The sequence below is a fragment of the Peromyscus californicus genome, unplaced genomic scaffold, assembly GCF_007827085.1.
Source record: "Peromyscus californicus insignis strain IS unplaced genomic scaffold, ASM782708v3 Scaffold_5__1_contigs__length_169319896, whole genome shotgun sequence".
Lineage (NCBI taxonomy): Eukaryota > Metazoa > Chordata > Mammalia > Rodentia > Cricetidae > Peromyscus > Peromyscus californicus.
Window position 1 is genome coordinate 92,171,149 of NW_026294573.1, and position 20,761 is coordinate 92,191,909.

At 46.3% G+C, this 20,761-nt stretch overlaps 1 long non-coding RNA gene across 1 annotated transcript; it reads right to left on the reverse strand.

Annotated features, from left to right (window-relative positions):
• Positions 1–15,301: 15,301 nt before the first annotated feature.
• LOC128097269 (uncharacterized) lies at positions 15,302–20,450 on the reverse strand. The gene is made up of 4 exons (XR_008213826.1): positions 20,249–20,450; positions 19,542–19,579; positions 19,396–19,425; positions 15,302–15,915 (listed from the first exon to the last, which is right to left on the reverse strand). It is a non-coding gene; the product is annotated as an uncharacterized LOC128097269 (long non-coding RNA).
• Positions 20,451–20,761: the final 311 nt, after the last annotated feature.

Here is a 20,761-nt window from a genome sequence, read left to right on the forward strand (position 1 = left end):
GGGTGGGAAGGCCGGACATGTGCTCTAGCCAGATCTGCGGACCTAGAACAAAGGGTGGCCTGCTCATTTAGAGAGTCTCTTTCCCTTTTCCTCTGGCAAGATGGGGTCATTGTTTGAAAATACAAAAAGAACAAATTCTTGGGACTGAGGTCATTTCTAAAGCCACAAGTCTTAATGGGGAATCACATATTGGCATGAGGAGAACATTGTCAAAGAGACTGAAGATCTTTCAGAGGACACTCTGAAGGAATCCAAGGAGCCCACTGATCCCCACAAGATAAGTCCCAAACCCCGCTAGAGAGAATTGCTAATGTGATTTCTTCATGCTTTTCTAGAATGGTCTGCCTGCAGGCAGGCTGCCTAGGATGCTCTTGATGGATGTGCCTTTGCTCTCCATCCAGGAGAGCATTGTCTCCCTTCTCATTTCCTCAGACCAGGGAAGATGGAAGAAGTGCAAGGAGCAGGACAAGAGGAGAAAATGCTTACCCAAGTGGATGGTAGAGAAGAAGCCTGCCCCCAGGGACAGGAGAGATGTCCCCTCCAGTCCTTTGGACCTTTAGAGCTTTGGGGACCCCCTGACTGTGACTTCATGATCCCTCCCAGCTCATGTTAACCACATCAGTTAGGTAGGTGCTCATCACCTCAGGCCTGCAACCCACTGATGGGCCCCTGGGCCTAGCTTCCTTTTCTCTAATCCGACATCCTGCCCGCTTCTGACATGACTTTCTCATCTGTATATCTGGCCATCTGCTCTGACTCTAACATCCCTTTGCTTCTCTGTTGCCTTCAGAAACAGTGGGCAGAGATGGGCTTGGTGACTCATGTCTGTAATTCCAGCACAGAGGTGGCTGAGGGAGACTGATGCAAGTTCGAGGCCGGCCTGATGCAGAGTGCGTTCCAGACACGGCTGAGCTACAAAGTAAGATGCTGTTTCAAAACAACAAGACATGACTGAAAAGGTCTCTGCCTTCACTATGGTAATAATAAGCTTGGTGGGCACAGTACTTTTCATAGGCCAAGCTCTAGTTAGGCATATTCCATTGAATGAGTAACTTCTTGAGTAACAGATAAATAACCTGCCTAAACAGTGTTCCCCCAAGGATGTGTGAAGGCACATGTGAAGTGTTTCTGGAAGGTCTCTCTCTGTATGTATATACATAAGTAATTGAAATCACCCAAAGACAGGGGTGCAGCTCCATTCTGACTGCCTGCTTCTGGGTGATACTACAGATGCAAGCTTGGCAGGCTATCGAGACTGGCAGTCCTTCTGAAATTCGAGTCTGGTCTCTAAACAAGCTCCCTTCGCGTCTGGTCATCCATGTGTACCAGACTGTATTGGAGAGCATGTCAAAGGAAGGAATGAGGACCAGCGTTGACACAGTCCAAGCCAGAGCACCTGTGTAGATGGCACTGAAGGCCTAGGGTTCTTGATAGGTGAAGAGACTTGGGAAACAGCGTGGAGGGCTATTTAAAGTGCCCAGTTACCTATGGGAAATCACCACTTGCCCAAGTGGTGTTCCTCTAGGTAGCCATGTAATCACATTTTGTTATTTGACCTATGACCTATCATGCACCTGATGCCCTGTTAGAGGCTACAGCTCACATTCTCATTGTTATTTATTACTATGACTTAGCACATTATTTCCACCACGCACCAGACTTAATAATACCGTCCAAAACTGGCAGAGTACACTGCATGGCTATCATTAGCTGATCAGGAAACCAAGCCCAACACAACCATCAGATATTCCATGAAGGTCCAGTCACGTGCCCCGCCACTAGGTGTGGTTAGAAATGCAGCCCAGAGGTTCCTGAAAGAAAGCAAAGCACGACCCATTGATCTCACTTCCAAAAATAAACTAAAACGTGCGAAGAGGAAAAGTAGGAAGACTTGAAGCCTATTCTGAGGCCCATTGGATGATGGAAATAATGATTAAGATACTCCAAGTTGCTTTCAGAAATGATAGCCACCTGCCAGGTCGGTGAACCTCTCAGAACAGAGCAATGTTGACTACCTCGACCTGGACACCGGGGGCAGGCTGAGACTTTATCTCTCCCCACTTGGAGACTGAGATCAAGACCCTTGTGTGCTGTCAGATTTAAGTGACATTCAAGGTCAAGGAAGATTTAAAGTTGGTCACTTGTTATCTCTCAAGAGGCGGAGGAGTTTTTCGGTGACTTTGTTCATTTTCTCAAAGAGGCAAGTTCTACAATGTAAGTTACTCAAAGGAAAAAACATCCATCCTTAGACTAACCAGGAAGCCCTTTAGACTCCAGTTCCTCTACTCGGAGTGAACTACTGAGTACAAGCATGCACACATCCTCACGTGCTCTGTGGCCAGGCACCTGAACATCCTTTTCCCCAAAATCTTGGTTCCCAAGCCTGCAATACTTTATTGGCCTCAAAATCATTTAGCATTGTCTACAGACCTTTGGGGAGAAGTGACTTATTGCTACCATCCAACATCTGTGCAGCTGAATAGCCCCAATGTCCCACGCCAGGCCTGATTTCAAGAATCCTCCAGTCAACATGTCAACAATTCAGTAACTGAAAATGTTCCACCATTGTTTCAATTGTTTTCACCTATGAGAAGTGGCCGTTTTCTTGCCTCTTCCCATTTCACTTCAGTCCTACGCCTCCAGAGAGAAGAACATCTCACTTGTTGTGGAGGCTTCAGATGATAGGTTATCAACACACATACCCATGGAAGGAGCCAGTTCATTGCTCACAGGAGTCCCGAGCTTGAGGGTGTTTGCAAAGCCTTGACTGCGATATAACTAAAATAACACAACTACACTCTTCAGGAGGGAGCAGTAACTTCCAATGCAAAGTTTCTCTTTAAAGCAATCATCACAACCCTTAAAAGGAGTAAGATCATCTAAAAGGGGAAGGTCATAAGACTTACGGGACAAAAAGTAATGCTTAGGGTGACTTTATGTGTTGTTCTGGGGCAGGGTAGTAGAAGAATTTTCGTAAATATATTCATGTGAATCTATGAACTATCTATTATATGTATATTATATGTATGAAAGTGCCAATAGTGGTCACCTTTAAAGGGAAGGACTCTGTACAGATAGATGTGTATCATGGTTACCACCCTTCAGTTCTCAGATGTTCTTGGTTCTGAATTTAGCTAGCATTTGCTGGGCACATACCTTAGCATTTTGGACTCTTGTGGGAAATAACAGCTAGCCTGCAGCATGGATGCAACTTTCCTTGCCCTGAAGGAGCCCATCAACTGCCTGGAGGTGGAGACAGACATTGCTTTAGACAAACCTTGTCTTCGAGTAAATGTTGAGGTTAGACAGCTGTCCCACACTCTCTTCATAGTCTCACCATGCCCAGATCTGTGCCTGAAGAGTAATAACTAAGACGATTCAACAGCTGGTGTGTGACCATAGACAACAAGGTTGGACTATGTAAAAGGAATAGATTTGCTCATCTGTCCTTTTAATAAGATAATATTAAGATAATAAAAAGATTTGCTTTCCTGTCCATTAGATAGGAAAGCCTTGTTCATGCTGAACAATATATCCATTAGCTTATGCCATGCTCAGAACAGCCCAGTGATTAGATAGACTGTGTCATTAGCTAAAGTCATATTGCCAGAAACGGCAAAGTTAGGAGCCAACCTCTGATCCCTTCATCTCAGTTTTGGTTCTTAGCACTACAGCCCGTGCAAAGGAAACAGCCATGTGTATCTAAGTTTCTCCCTGGCTTGGGTCATTAGCACCTGCTTTTCCATCCCCTGAAACACTCATGTGGCCACCACCTTTGCAGATGTTTGCTTTAACTTTAGTCTTTCCAGAAAGTCTTTACTGACATTAAGTTTTGATGTTACAACCATAAATAACCCAGTGTATCCTGCGGCTCTCTCTCAAGCCATGACTTCATTGCTAATTGAAAGTCTGTATCCCTGCTAGGTTGTAAGCCATCGTCTATGGATTTCTTCATCTATGGGAAATGTATAGAATATGCCAATGAATGAACGAACGAAGCATTCTTCCAGGGCAAAATTTGAATCTTAACTATTTTTTCCTAATCTTGCCTATCAAATAGCAGTAAACATGATCATACAATGAATAGTCAAATTGACCTTTATCTAGTCACAAATTCTCAGTCACATAAGGGTAAGGCTTATTTGTGGTTCCCTCCCTTCCCAGCAACTCAGCCTTACCAACTGTCTAATGGTGGCATCATACCAGATTGCTTATATGACTCTACCCAACACTGCTCTGTTACTGTCATAAAAATCAGGCCAGGAACATTGCTGTGGTTGAGCACTTGTGCAGCCCTAGCATTTGGAAGATGAAGGGTGCAGGTTTGTGATCGTGTAAGCCATACAATGCAACTCTGTCTCAGAAAGGATAAAAAGACTTGGCTAGGATAACACGTGGCCTGTGCTAGGCAGTCAGCTCTGCTTAAGTCTGTCCATATTCCCAACTCCAGGTCTTGTGTTCTAGGGTCTCGTGGAAATGTCTGTGACTGGAAACTGACATATGGTAATGAAAATAGAACCCGTAAATGACAAGCACATGACCGCCAGCGTTCTCTTGGTATGCTCTCTTACAGTAAGGGGTTCAGAACTATTTTCAGCTACTGCTCAGTTACGCTGCGTCAACTTCCACCAGTTGCTCTTGGAAACACCGAAGTTTAGATGGTGTTGAAGTTTGGTGTAGGGGTGGGGAGTTCTCCAGGAAAAATAAACTCAATTAAGTTATTGACGGCCAATCACATTTCTGCCTGGTAAGTCAGACATGGTGTCCTACACATGCAATCCCAATAATCAGGAAGTGGTAGAGAAAGAAAGATTGGGAGATCAAGGTCACCTTCATCATAGCAACTTTGAGCCCATTCTGGGCTACATGAGACTCCATTGCAAAACAAAACTAAAACAGTCCTTTTGGGGGAAGAAAAAAAGGGGGCAGGTGGTAAATAACTAGGAAGGCCAGAGACCATCTAACCTCATCTGTGTACCATCCACTGCCAGATAGCCATGTACTTCTTGTGGGAAAGCCCCTAACTATGAGGCTCTCCCTGCCTGCTGTATAGCACATTTCATATGTGATGGTCTTAATTAGAAAAATTTTTTTATTATATTTAGCTGAAATCTGCCCCGTTGTAAGCCCTCCCCCATTGGACTGGTTCTGCCCTCCTCATAAACAGAGTGCATATTAATCCTCTATGATACAACCACCATTATATGTTTACTGCTATTTGATAGACAAGATTAGGAAAAAAATAGTTAAGATTCAAATTTTGCCCTGGAAGAACGCTTCATTCATTCATTCATTGGCACATTCCGTACATTTCCCATAGATGAAGAAATCCATAGACGATGGCTTACAGCCTAGCAGGGATACAGACTTTCAATGAGGATACAATCACAAATAGAATTGCTCCACAGAAGTTGAAAACCATAGGGCTGAAGAGATGGTTCAGTAACTAAGAGCACTTGCTGCTCTTGCAAATGACCCAGTTTCAGTCCCCAGCACCCACCTCAAGCAGCTCACAATCAATTGTAACTCCGACTCCAGGAGATTTGACACCTTCTCCTGGCCTCCAGCACACCTGTACACACATGGTGCACAGGCACACACTCAGAAACACAAATATACAAGTGAAACAATAAGCTAGTCTTTCTTTTAAAAGCTTACGATCTCAATAATCAAAATGGTTAAGCAAAACAACCTGCCACACCCAGTTTAATTGACGTACAGGGAAGAAGGGGAATGTGTGTAATGTGTATGAGAGAAAATGTTATCAAATCTGTAAAGAAGACACATCAATATGTGTTCAGGAGAAAAATAAGTAAAGAATATTGTGAATGTTTTAGTCCTCTCCAAAACTCATAACCGACTCTTAGACCCCAACGCGAGGGTGTTGTGAGGTGGAGCCGGATGGAACTCCATCTTCAGGGTGTGCTTAAAATGCTGCTATAAAGAGGACCTGTGGAGGCAGGGTCACACTCTTCTGCTTCTTCCATCATACAGGAAAGGGGTTCCTTACCTACGGAGATCACAGCATTCAAGGGGCCATCCTAGAAGCAGACATCCAATCCTCACCAGACACAAAATCTACCCAGCCTCCAGAACCATGAAAAGCAGTGCTCTGGTCTTTATAAATGAGCCAGGCTGCTGAATTCTGTTATGGAGGCACCAAGTGGGCAGGACAAGCATTAATAGGGATTCAAAAGCTGACAAGAACGGTGGTAACAAGCATGTGAGAAATACTCAAATGTACAAAAATAATCTTTAAAATGTAAATAAAAGCAAGATCATTATAGAATCTAAATTGATTCTTTATTTCTTGAGGGCAGTTTAATAATATCAATTTTCTCATTTTGCAATATTCTGCTCCAGAAACATACTTCAAGTGATTTATCCTAAAAAGATATATAAGACAAGGGTATTGATGAAGAACGTATTGGTTTATAATATAAAAAATATTCAAGAGCTAAATTTCTACCAACAGGCAGTTAGTTGTATAAATTATGAAAAGATTGTATTAAAAAATTCAAATTACCATTACATATGATGACCTCATTGATAGAGAAAATACATCCACTTCATGTTGGGTGAAAAAAAAGGCGGGGCGAGGGATGAAGGTGAGATGATTAAGTGCTTGCCTCACAAGTGTGAGGACCTGAGTTCAGATCCCCAACAGCCACACAGTAAAAGCTGGATGTGGCAGCTTGTGTTTGCAAGCCCAGCGCTGGGGATGTGAAGCAGGTGGACCCCTCAGCTTAGCGGGCAGCCCGTTTAGCTGATCCACGAGCTCCAGCTTCAGGAAGAGACCCTGAAAGTAAGATGGAAAGTGATTAAGGAAGACACTCACTGTCATCCTCTGGCTCCTACATAGACCCACCCACAGGAACACATGTATACATACATCACACACACGTATTCGTATCAAACTTCTGGTGTGTGTGTGTGTGTGTGTGTGTGTGTGTGTGTGTGTGTGTGTGTGTGTGTGTGTGCGCGCGCGCGTGCGTGCACATTTGCAGCATGTTGGCTAAGAGGAAAGTCATATAGACAGTTTGGCATTCCTTTTGGGTAATTTAGGATGATTTTTCTTTATTTCTTTGCCTTTTTGTTTATATTTACCTTTTTTGTGTTGAATAGTCATAAGTTGTTTTTTTTTTAATTTTAAAGATAAGACAGGTAAATCTACCATGAAACACAAATACTGTAAAGTACTTTTAGTGCCCCCTTACTGACTTCTCTCCTTTTTCTTTGAGGGGTGCTGGGGTGATGATGGTGGTGATGAGCAGGAAACAAGGTCTCACTATGTAGTCCAGGCTGTACTGCAGCTCATGCTAATCCCACTGCTTCGGGCTCTCGAATACTGGGATGACAGGCCCGTTTCACCGTCCATGGTTTCCTTCCTAAGCTAAATCTTCCCAGGGCTTCCGGAGCCTAAAGTGAAAGAACTAGAGATCCTCTCTACAGAAGCTTCTGCCTTCACCCAGGTTCCACTGATTCCCCCTTATGGACCAATAGGCAGAATGGAGACCGGTGACGTGGATGCAGCCTCACCAGCCCCAGCAGACAGGACACTAGCAGGCAACCGGAGACGAACACTGAAGGTAACATACCCCACTGCAGATCCACACTGAGTTCACTGGGCTCTTTCCCACACTCATAGTTGTAAAACCACAGCTTATTAAACTACCAGGAATCAATATCTATCTCTATAACAATCTATCCCCCTAGATTGAGCTTATCTTTCTAGCCCACTAGAGTCAGAGTCATCCATTCTCACTGTCCCTAAGACCACCAGAATCTCTGCCGCAACATGGTCATTTTCTCCTGTGGTCACTCCAATTCCTGCTTGTTGGGTACATTCTAGATGTACCCAACTAGATGCTTCCTCTCTACTCAAGGAGAGATAAGGATCTATTTTGTGAGTCAAAAGAGCATGTTTTCTCTAGTCTACTATAGGAAATAGAATAAATCCATACAGAGCTTCTAGAAGGCACCTGGAAATGCTTATAAAAACATTAAATATGAATAAACTTAGACACAGAACTAGCCTCCCAGTGATGGAGTCTCAAAGCACATGTGAGCTCTGATGATGCTCTAGAAGATGAATGGAAGAATAAAGGGAAGGAAAAGGAGGAGGAGGAAGAGGAAGAGGCAGAGGAGAGTTTGTAGTTTGCTTTGGTCAGGAATTCCTGATTCAGACTTTCTCTCAAATGGGAAAGTAAATGCAAGCTTTAGAAAAGTGAGGCCAGGAGGCCCATTTCTTAAGTGGGCAGCTCTGTCTTCCCAGGGAATGTAAAGTTGCTCTTGGGACCTGTGCTTTGTTTGAAGAAACATTGAACACGTGGATGGAGAAGACAATGATAAAACTGGTCTACAGTAGACATACCACATGATGATGCTCAGCAGGGTAGCAATTCTTCTGACAGAAATGAAGAAAGAAGAAAATGTAAATGGGTAGAGCAGTTTGCACGTGAAAAGCAATGACTTATCCTATGGATCCAACTTCCTACCTGAAATAAAGTGCAGGTGCAGCTCCTGCTGGACCTCTGGTGTTGGAAGACCAAGAGATTTAAAAAAAAAAAAAAATGAGTTCAAAGCTGGTCCACGAACAGGAAAAACCTCTGAATGTGGAGGCAGAGGATCTCATCCTCCTCTTGATATCCTTCTTCTGGTCCTGTCTGCTTATAGAAGCTCCAGGCATCCCACATTCAGGAAAGTGGCTGTATCATAGAGAAGGTTCCTACACTGCTCTTTCATCAAGGCCACTCCTAAAGTGTTGTAGCTAAGAAGTATCAATCTTTCTTTTTCTTTTATTTTGATTTTGAGTTTATATACTGTCTCACAGAGGTCTGGCTGGCCTCAAACTCAGCATGTAGCCAGTGAACTGATCCTCTTGCCTCCGTCTCCTGAGTGCTGGAATTAGAACTGTGCATCACCATATCCAGTGCTTGGGATCAAACACAGGGCATGGTCCATGCTAATCTACTACTCTACCGATTGAGCTATATCGAGCTGAGAAGTACCCATCTCTATACATCTCATGTATTTCATATTTCGCATATTTCATATATTTCACTGTAATTCTTTCTCTCACCTGCAGCCAGTTGTAACTCATCATGGGAAAATGTGTAGAGCAGAATTTAAGCATCTGTTCGAAATATTTCCACACTCTGATTTCGCTCTTTAGGACTGATATTTAAATGATTAACCCTCGTCACTTCCCAGTCACTGAATTCTCCCTGCTCTCCATGTGTTTATTTTCAAGCCTTTGCGAAATGAGGACTATAAAACTGGGATGGTTCCCATGGTGACACTTGGGTCTCTTTGATCCTCTTTACTCTCACATGGCAAGGGAACCACCCAGACAGCTGAAGCTCATTATAATCCTGTGAAGAGCGATCACGCCTGCTTCATCCACCCGCACTCCCCCCATGTAGATGACACTGTTGGCAGCCTTTAAAAGAAGATCCATCTTGTTCATCAGCCATGCCTGGTGGAGATATTGAGAGACAGCCGAGGTGTGGAGGCAAGCATGTAAGAGAAGGACTTGAAGGTCCCACCACTCAGATCCAGCCCTGGCAATACACACACGACCGACACAGATATCGACTTCTCGTTTCTACAGTGTGAAAGAGCCTAGTGTCAGAAAGCAAATGGAGTGCTCCGAAGTGTCCGCTCCCTCAGTCACATCTGAGCATCACTGTGTGAAAGGACACTGTGTGGGAAGGAGCCTTGAGGTGTCCAGAGACCAGTGGACCCAGCAGCAGGAAGCTCATAACGTGGCATGTTATTAAAGGGAGGCCCTCAGCCCAAATCTGCCCGTTTTTAACTCTCAGTAAAAGAAGGATAGCCAGGTATGGTGACACATGCTTGTAATTCCCAGCAATGGGGAGGCTGAGGAAGGAGATCCATGGACTGGACTGTGGAACAACATCTTGTCTACAGAAACCAAACTGAGACAAAAGAACGATATGGGAAGAAAAGGTTCTTTGGCATTCATCAGTTCCCAGAGTCCAAGGAAAATGTGCACAGTAATGATAACAGCAAGCCTTGTCCTGCTCTCCAGACCAGCTGGTCTTCAGACCCAGCCAAGCTTGGATTTGGTCCCAGTGGAGTAAATGTTTCAGTGCAGGGCCGTTGCATCCCATCCTTCGTGAATACCTCAAAAGAGTGTAGAGTTCTGTGCTCTTTGGATCAGTAAGAACTGGATACAGAGCTGCAAGCGAGCGACCGTGGCCTTGCCTAGGGGATCCATGAGGGGAAATTTGTCCAGAGAGTGAAGAGCATCATGTGTTCAAAGCCACAGAGAGTTTCAGGCCAACCTGGGCTACATGAGACACAAGAAAGGGAGAAAGAAAGAAAAAAAGAAAGAAAGAAAGGAAGGAAGGAAGGAAGGAAGAAAGGAAGAAGGGAGGGGAGAGGAGAGGAGAGGAGAGGAAAGGAGGGGATTGGAGCGGAGACAGAAAGAGACTGAAAGTAAGGAGGGAGTGAGGGGAAGGGAGAACAGAGAGAAATGGGGAAAGAGAGAAGAGTTGGCTGCAAACCTAACTTTGCGTGCTTTGGGTGACAATACATGGGTTAGCTTAAACTCTCTGAACCTTGGAATATTCATCTATGCAATGATAATTATCCTTATTACATTTGATAGCAGATCAATGCCTAGTAGAGAACACTCCAGAAAGAAGTAAATGAATGACGAGTCCATACAACTTGGTCTTCGTGTCTCCAAGAGAGCTTTAAGAGAGAGAAAGAGACTGTTCCACTTAAAAAGTGCTGAGCCCTTTCTATGCCAGCCTAACCTCAGCTCTGTTTATCTTCAGTGTCACTGATGGAGGCGCTGAGGCTTTTCCTGACTCAAGACTAATACTATTAAGTCAGTGCCCAGCTAAAGCTAACAGAATCACAGACACAACCAGAATAGGGCTTTGGGGCCTCATGGGGGGTGTCTTTCCTTCAGTGACACCTGGGTTACAGATTAATTTGGGATCCTCAGACAAGGAGATCTGGCCCGGCCGGTGGAAGTGTCCAGAAAGCAGCCTCAGGCGCCATTCTCAATCTGACTGATGAGCAGGGGAAGGGCTGTAATGAAGTTCACAGATGCTTGGGGATGTATTGTAAACACCAGTGGGTGTGGGTGACTAGGTGTGGAGAGGTGACAACGAGGCTGTGCCAGCAGCTCAGAGCCAGTCAAAATATGGGCAAAAGGTAAGGAAGGAAACCCCATCCACCGGGGCTGGTACGGAAACATAGCAAGCCAGACACTCTCAGACCAGAGGCAAGAGTCCCTGGAGGCGAGTGTGGTCCTGAAGCCAATGGGCAATCTCACAGAAAAGATGATGCTGTGACCTTGTAACCTTGGGTCTTTGTCTACCAGAGAACATTATTAGAGCACCTGCTGGTACAAAGTCTACAGTGGATGTCTGTGTCCAGACCTTGTCCCTGTCCAGCAGGTCACAGTATTGCTAATGTTAACAATTAGTATCCTGATCCCCCACTTACCAGGTGGTTGACGACTAGTCACTAACTCCTTCACACAATCCTTTCCTCGGCTGCAAAATACATATAATAATTAGTAGTTTCCAGGCAGAGTCATTGGGAGGATTAAATAATATAATACATCTAAGAAAAAGAGAAAGCCCTTGGCCCAGTGCCCAACCCAGCTAAGCCATTAATAAAGGCCCATAACACTGTCATTCTCAAGTCTTTCTCATGTGCTGACACACCATTCTTGATGTTGTCTAGATATCAGTAGGAAGCCAATGTCATGCTAATCCAAGGCACCTAAAAGAAATTAAGAGGTCTATAGATGGAGACCTGGGAATGATGAGACAGAAGGAAAATAGACTTTGGAACATCTAGAACTAACACTGAGGAATTCATTCCTCCCTGATTCCACACCTGGCTGAGAGCAGGAGATGGGCCATTCCCACCTACGGATGGAGGGATTGAATCACTGACCAAGTTGAAATGAGGAGACAGTAAGGGGAGCCTTTCTCCTCTCATACCCCCACTACCATTACCTGCCACTGGCAGAATTCCAAGGGGAAGTCTGGGCAAGGGTCCTATTATGGTCAATTTCGTAATAGAAGTCAGCTCTGTAGTGTGGAGAAGGATGGAGTGCTTTAAGGTTTCCTATGCTCAGGATACCATGCAGTGTCTCGGTCAACTTCCTGTTGCCTGCAAGATGTAGGACTCTCAGCTACTTCTCCAGCACCTTGTCTGCCTGCAGGCCACCATGCTCCCCATCATGATGATAATGGACTGAACCTCTGAAACTGTAAGCCACCACCTCAATTAAATGTTTTCTTTATAAGAACTGCTGTGGTCATGGTGTCTCTTCACAGCAATAAAAACTCTAAGACACTATCATAGAAGCTCATTCTTGTGTGTCCCTGTGAAGCCCAGGACCCAGTGCCAACAGGATCACTATGGGCCATCCTTGCTATCTCTAAGCTTTGGTTTCCTAGGCTGCCAACTGGGGGAAATACAGGCTGCTATGCCTACTCTGCAGACTTATGGAAAGGAAGCAAGATGGTCCTGGGCCACACAGAAGAGGCGAGCACAACAAAGAGATGAACTGCTGGGTGTCAAGCTGGAAGCGAGCTCTGAAAGTGTGGAAACCAACCTTCTCAGCTTACAAAAGGGAAAATCCAGACGCGTGCGGCAGGCAGGCTTACTCCTTGGCTGGGTGACTAAGGGCAGTGGAAAAACATGATCCCCTGGATGTCCCAGAAGATCTCTCTTGTTTGCCCACCACAGACATGTGGGCACCACAGGGGCAGACCTCCCAGGAATGAGAGGCTGGGACCTGGATAGAAGCGACAACTGCCCACAACTTTCTCAGCTGTGGTTCAGCAGGAAAGGGTGCATCTGAGAGAGGAGAGATTTGTAAGCTGTTGCTGGGGTTGCTGCTGCTGCTGCTGCTGCTGCTGCTGCTGCTGCTGCTGCTGCTCCTGCACAGAGGCCCTGTGATGTTACCTTGTGTGGTCATGAGTACCAGCTGACTCACCCCACATCCTTGTCACTCCCTACCCCAGCTGGAGAGAGGAAGGATGAGAGGCCGAAAGGAAGGCCTGTGGAAACGGGGCCATGCAGAACTGAAAGATCTCGTGGGAAAGAAGAGTTAGAACATGAGCTGAGCTCTTGAGGCAGATGTGCTTGGGTTCCAGGGAAAGGGCTCTCACGGTCTCACAGTACTCCTGAAGGATGGAGAGCACATTGCAGAGCAGGTAGCATTAGTGAGAGCCCAGAACAACAAGGGGCTGAGGCTGGAGTTCACTGCTGAAGTCCAGGGGGGACGTATGGAAGGCAGGGGCTTGTGGCCCTCAGCCGGCTCCTCCTAGGAGCCCAGAGAGAGGATTGGATTATGTTTCCAATCATTTTTCTTATTACACGAGCAATACATCAATGCATTCTCAATGCAAGCAGTGCATTTATTACACACAGAGCTGAAACCTCCCTTAAGAGCACCCTGTTTTTCAGAGGTAAAACTCTCCTAAGAAAAGTGGGAATCTCAACCCAAAACGTGTCCCTTGGTCTAAAATCCATCTGGCTTCGGGTATTGCAGGCATGTTTTCAGGAATGATGATAGCCTGAACCCACAATGGGACCAAATGCTTGATAAGTTACTTCTGTCTCCACGTGCAGGGCTTTTGTATGCTTCGTGCCCCTTAGTCATCATTCGGGTGAGTTCTACATATTTATGCTTGCCATTTATTTATTTATTTATTTTATCTGTCATCATAAATCAGCCCTTGCAGCCTTCTAATCAAAGCCAGCTTTTCCAATGAGACTGTAGCTGGGTGTTTGATGGCCTAAATATTGTTTTTCCAGCAGCACTTGAGAAAGAGAATGAGATGCTGCCATGACAGTTGTCCCCAGGAACCACATGCTGCCACTGCACAGGGGTGGTTGTCCTGGTCTCTGTGTTTTAGCTCTGGATCCCTGGGATGCTCAGAAAGGGAGTCGCCCTTCCCACTGCTGGTCTGAAGAACATGCCTAGCAGGCATAAAAGCCTGGGTTCAATCTCCACTGCTGCATAACCTCAGCACCACAGAATAACCAAGCAACATATAAACCAGACATGGTGCCACATGCCTGAGATTCTAGAATTCAGGAGGCAGAAGAGGGAGGATCAGAAGTTCAAGGTCAGCCTGGGAAACATTCAAGGAAAAGAGGGAGGAAAGGAGGGAGGGAGAGAGGAGGGGAAAAAGGAGGGAGGGAAGGAGGGAGGGAGAGAGGGAAAACCAAGTGTGAAGATGACCTCTCATCAAATGTGACATTGAGAATATCTTCTGGATTCTTCTTCCCTAGGGCCTATCAACCATAAGCCTTCAGCTGCTTTGAGAGAAAACTGGACAGATGCACCTCCAAAGATCTTCCAGCCTGGCCTCCCAGGGCTGGACTGCTTCAAGGTCCTCAGGAGGATCTAAACTGAGTTCCTTTTTCCCCCTGGAAACTTTACCTTACCTTTTGCTCAGTTGCTCAATCATCCAGTCACTTGTCATACAGTAGTAGCTCTCAAAACATGTTCCCAGATGACAATATCAGTGTTACCTGGAACATGTCACAAATGTACTTTCCCAAATTCAGCCCACTGGATCTAGATTTTTGGAGTGTGGCTCAGTGGTATGCTGTTTGGTTGCTGTTGTTTTGTGGAGGGTTTGCTTGTTTTGTTTTGTTTTTTGATTGATTGATTTAGTGTGTGTGTGTGTGTGTGTGTGTGTGTGTGTGTGTGTGTGTGTGTGTGTTGATCAAATGCATGACCTTGTAGATGTTATACAAGCTCATTACCAAAACTAACCAGAGGCCTCTGTCTCTTCTCTCCTTTCCTTCCAACCTGTTTCGTTTTTTGAGAGAGGCTCTCTCTGCTTAAACAAGGCTGACCTTAAATCCAATCCTCCTGCTTCTGCCTCCAGAGTGCTGGGATGATACATGTGTGTGTGCGTGCATGCTTGCGTGCATCTGTGTCTGTGTGTATCCTGTTTTCTATGTGGAAGAATCCTTCTTTGCCTCTCCCACCTGAGTTGACTTGATTACTTTGTCAACACAGCAATGAGAATACAATTTTTCCTACTTAGCTTTTCCCAGTTCACTGTGTGCCCTGAGTACCTATCGAACCTCTGTGAACTTCAGTTTTGCCGGCTGCTTCCCTCACTTGACAGGTGAAGAAACTGAGGCCCAAAGAACATAAACAGTGTGTTCAAGACGACAGTCAGTGGCAATGCTGGTTCGATCCTGGTTTGGGGGTGTTATTGGTGAAATCATTAAGGCCACTCCACGTAGTTAAAAGGAAAGTTTATTAGTGGCGCAACTTACAAATGAAGGGATAGGTAGGTCGCAGGGTCTGGGGAAGGTGTATCGCAGTCCAGTGGTGTTCTCTGGAGCTCTGCTCGGTCAACCTCCACCGTCCAGGGTCCAGGAACAAGAAAGCATGGTGTGTCCTGATCTCGGGTCTTCAGGGCCCTCCCTCGGCCTCGCCTTGTAGGTGTGATAGTTACCTAAGCCTCAATGGGGGTTGGAACTTCCAGACCAAAGCTGGAATGGCTACCCACTACAGGGGGTCCTTAACCATTCTGTACCATTGCTCCCTGTGTGTCCCTGCCTCATGGTTTTAGCTCCTTGTAATGGGCTCTGAGGACACAGCAGTTCCTACAGACATGTAGAGAAGATTTTCATAACCCACCCAAGACTGTTTTACAGGTCTTCTAGGCCTGCTGCCTCCACAGCTGCCAGTGTGGGCGTGGGAAGGAGGAGGCCTCCCCTTTCCCTCTCATTGGCTGCCTCTGTTTTCCCCTTTCCTGTTTCCATAGCAGGCCCCCACCTTTGCATCCAGAATGATGACAGGACATGCTTTCTAAAAGATCTCATTTTCGACAGGCATTTCCTATTGATTTCCTTCCTGATGGAGGCCCCTCCCAGGCTGCCCTGTGTCAACAAAAGCAGGGGGGGTGGGGGGAGGGAAGGGCAGAGAGAATGGAAGAGGAACAGGGAAGTGAAGGGAGAAGGGGGTAAAGGGAAAAGGAGAGGAAATTTAGAAAAAAGAAAAGAAGATCGATGTTTTTCACACTGGTATAATGTGGCTGGCAGAGTCAAAGGAGACCCCGAGGTGGGTGACACCAAAATCTCTTTAAGTCCCACATCATCACCTTTGTGGGATTAATAGAAAGGGGAGCTCCTCTGAAAGGAATTCTCTCCACAGAAACTACATCTCTGTCTGCATGCCCTCTGCCTTCTCATGCCAAGTCTGGGTTTCCTCACCACGGGGGAACCTCTGGCCATTTCCTCAACTCCTCCCACTTCTCCCTGGCCCTCTCGGGTCTGAGTGATCACTGAGGGAGTCAGATGGGCCTGAACTTCATCCGCAGTTCCTTGTGAGCTGGGTGGCCTCTCCAATGCAGCTACTCACTTGGAAAGGGGAGATAAGGCTAACCCATCTGTCACTAGCATGGCCACAACCAATGAGAACAGATGTCATGGCTTCAACTTGGCCCAGGACCCGGGAATACATCTCTATAATTCCAGCACTTGGAAGGCAGAGGCAGGAGGCTCACCATAAATTCAAGGTCAGCCTGGTCTACATAGTGAGTTCTAGGCTAGCCATAGCTGTTATAGCTAGACCCTGCCATAGAAAAATAAAACAAAGGTGTATTCATCCACAGCTCTGGTGACACAAAGTTCTATAACAAAGTATCAGTAAGCCCACACACTCCCTGAAGTGTATACAGAGATACACTTACATATTCTGAAATATGAAAAGCCATGTGCTCATAAATCCACTATAAATTGAAAGCCTAAACTGTATTTAATGTACCTGTCTAAAGAACCTAACCTAGGAGAGATCCTAGTTTAGTCTGGCTGGTGTTTTATCTGCTCAGAACCTTACATTAGCCAAGGTTATAAAAAAAAAAACACACAAAAAACCAAAAAAACAAAAAACCACGCCTAACACAAAGCCTGTTTTGTAAGAAATACTGAAGATCTCATTTTATTCACCGGAAGCACAAAACAGAATGGCAATTTTAAGTGAAACCAGGCTGAGTATGGTAGAGCATGCTGTGACCTCAGAACTTAGGGAGCAGACATGGGAGAACCAGGGTTTCACTGTCACCCTAGGCTACATAAAGAGTTGAGGCCAGCCTAGGCTACAGAGACCTTGTCACAAAGAAGGGAGGGAGGGAGGATAGAAGGAGGGGGGAGGGGAAGAGAGGGGGAGGGAATAAAGATAGAAAGAGAGAGAGAGAAGACCACAAGCCAGACACCATACGTACAGAAAAGAGCTTGCCTTGCCCTTTCTAGACTCTGGGATTCCAAGCGTTCACTCCCACCTCGTCTCCGCCTCTACCTAACTACCTCCCTTTCTGCTTGTGTCACTGTGAGTTCTGTAAGAACACACACCATTGGAGTTCAGATCCACTGGATAATTTAGGGTAATTTCACCTCAAAATCCTTAATTTGGAGCTAGAAAGATGGCTTAGCAGCAGTACATCCTTCCCTGACAGAGGACCCAAGTTCCATCTCCAGTCCCATCCTTACGCAGCTCACAGCTGTCTGTAACTTCTGCTCCAGGGCATCTGACATCCTCTTCTGTCCTCCATGGGCCCCTGTGCTCCTGTTCACATACTCATACACAGACACACATCTACACGTAATTAAAAAATAAAATAAACCTACACTTTAATGATCCTTAATTTAATGGCATCTACAAAGACCTTTTTACAAAGGAGGCCATGTTCTCCAATTTAGGGGTTAGGACTTTTGCTGAAGGCCACCATTTAAGGCACAAATACCTCCTTCGTAGGATCATGGTTTTGTTGATATGAGACAATGAAGAAAGGGGTGAGGCACAGAGGCTCCTCAGCAAATATTCAGATACAGTTCTTCTCAATGCCTCTACCACCCTGCCCCACTTCCTCTTAAGCTGGCCCCTGGAGTTAGTTGTGTATAGCCTGCCCAAGGCCAGTAAAGGTCATGATAATGAATTCTATGTGGTTATGATAGCATAACCCCCCCCCCCCATTTACACTCATAGACCACTCTGATGTATATATACCATCCCAGAGAAGGAGACAGGAAAGACTCTCCTTTATCCCATTTTGCAAATGAATGTATGGAGACCCAAAGTGTCCTGCCACTCCTTAGGCCCACTGAGCTCAGAGCTAGAGTATCAGAGGAAATGAACGACTTTCCCAGGGTGCTCCTGTGTGGACAGAAAGTAACAGCAATAGGATTTTCAGTGGTGGGTGATCTAGAAATAATAACACTATGGGAGACAGCTGCCCAAGAAATGTTATTGCTGCCATGATCAAAACTGTCATGAATTTGTCATGAGCCAGGCTGTGAGTGCAGACCACACAGCATTCAATCTCCCCGGGTTGGTCTCAGGGCACCAGTGCACCTGCCCCCTCCCCCAGTGGTGTCAGAGTACTGGGATTAAAGGCGCGTGCCACCACCATCCGGCCCCTGCTGGCTTTTCTAATGAGATAACAAATGAGATATTTTCCCCTACTTAGCTGTGTGATCTTGAGCAAACATCTAACCTCTCCGACCTCAAGCTTCCTCATCCACACAATGAGAAGGGGGAAGAGAAAGGACAGGCAAGGAAGAGATGGGGAGAGAGGGGAGAAGAACAAAGGCGTGGGGGAGAGGAGACTCTTTCCAGATTATTTGCCTATAAGGCCAAGAGTGCAAAGTGCCGGTCGGGACCATCACAACGAACAGCTCCACTCCAAAGTTAGTGACAGGATCTGGGCTTTCTAAATGCTTCACACATCTTGTCCTATCTGATGCTCACAACAGCTTTTGAGCATGCTCTGTCTTGGCCCCATTTCACAGATGAGGAAGCTGAGGGGGAAAGTAGCTTGCCTGCGGGAGGGCATAAAGCTAAGTAAGGAGGCGGAGACAGGGATTCAGCCTCTGGGAGCTGGGGATCAACACCATCAGAGGACAGTCTGCTTGAGAAAGACGTACTGTTTTCTCATGCCACAGATCAACACAGAACCTGTCTTTGTCCCCTTCCAAGCCCTCCACAAGCCACAGGGCATGTGCACAAGAACAGACAATGGGGACCCCGAGATTCTAGGGTGAAGAAAAGGAGACACCAACATCTAAGCTAGGGCTGCAGGGGTGAAGTGGGCACAGGCAAGGCTTCCTTGGGGGATTTTCAGAGCACACAATCACATCAAAGACAACACACATATCCAGGAGAGCTAGAAAACAGCTGTTATCTACCCCTGGTGGGTGGTAAAACCGAAGGTATACTTGTCTCAAGTGACTGAGCGTCAACCATGGGAGGGGACAATCACAAGATTCAACAGTGTGCAGGGAAGGGGTTCACACTGGCGATGTGTCTCTCAAAACAAGCCTATGCCTTTGGAATTAGCCCCATTCTTTTAAGGTTGGACAAACCTGGCCTGGCTCTGACCTTTTCCTGGGTCCCTGAAAGAAAGGAGAACAAACTTGCCTTAGAGGTAAAGAGGTGACAGGCACATTAATAAGGCAAAGTCTGGGGCTTCTGAAATGTCCCAAAGCTAGGAACCAGGTGTGGAGCTCACCTGCTGCAAAGACAAGAATGAACTCTTTGGGCTCCTATCTGAAAAAAAAAAAAAATGAACATAAATCATTCCTTGAAAGGTGCCTTGGGTGCCTCTCCTAGCCAGGGGCTCAAGCCCTTTCCAAACATCCCCCCCCCCCTTTTAATCCAGACAAACACTGAGAGAGAAAAGCCTGGAAAAGAGGTGGGTTTTGTTTTTTGTTTTTTTGTTTTGTTTTTGTTGCATGCAGTCAATGAATAAATGATGCTCAGCCTCTACCTTAAAGACACAGGGGAGGACACCCTGCCTGTCACTGGTTGTTAGCTACCCTGCCCTCTGGACTGGAGAGCAGAGAAGCAGCTAGGGACTTCTGTGTGCTAAGTATTGCAACCTGCAGTTCTAAGGAACTCACCCGGGGCGTGGGGGGTTGGGGGCAAGAAGAAAATGTTAGAAGAAACTGAAGAAACTCAATCGACAGACTTTTCTTTTCCCCCCTTACACTCGTTGACTTGAGCAGGATTTGTTGACCCAGAAGTAACAGGATACACAAGGTGGGGCGGGGAGCAAGATGCTTTAGACGTGGAAACTGACGTCTTTCCCTTTCTTTTTAGTTTAAAAACAAAAAGGGAATTCAAGGAGAAGAGACTGGAGGGGGAGAGAGAGAGAAAGAGAGGAGTAAAGAGAGATGGGGAGAGGAGCCCTCAGTACGCTGTCCGCGGGCTTCCTACCCGGAGAGCCAGAGCCGAGCGCGCTTTTCCGCAGCCGCCGCGGGCTCGGAGCTTTTAAGGGTTTCTAATCCTGGAAGGCTGTCTGACATCACCCCGTTTCTTGTCGGCTGATGTTTCGTACAAGCCTCTCATTTCCTCAGCGATCTCGGAGCCGCCAATTACTGCACCGATCTGGTGTTTATGTTTGCCCCGTCCTGCGCCTGGCCCCGCGCCCGCCCGCGAGCCTGCGCTTCCCCGGCCGCGCGGCCCGAGGGGGTGGGTGGGGGGCCCTGGCCCGCGCACCCCAGCGCTAGGGAGGGGTCCCCCTTCATTTTTTTTCATTGACTTCAGCATCATGTGATCAGGAAGTCTGGCCTCCCTCCATTTCCCCTCCCGACTGAAGGGAAACATTGTGTAGCAGCCTGCTGCGGCCACTGGTGGGATGGCCTTCGCTGGCCTGACGTAGGGAGATAAAAATAACCGGCATATTTAAGGCCGGAGCAGGAATCCCGGCGCTCACACACGGCCTGGTCA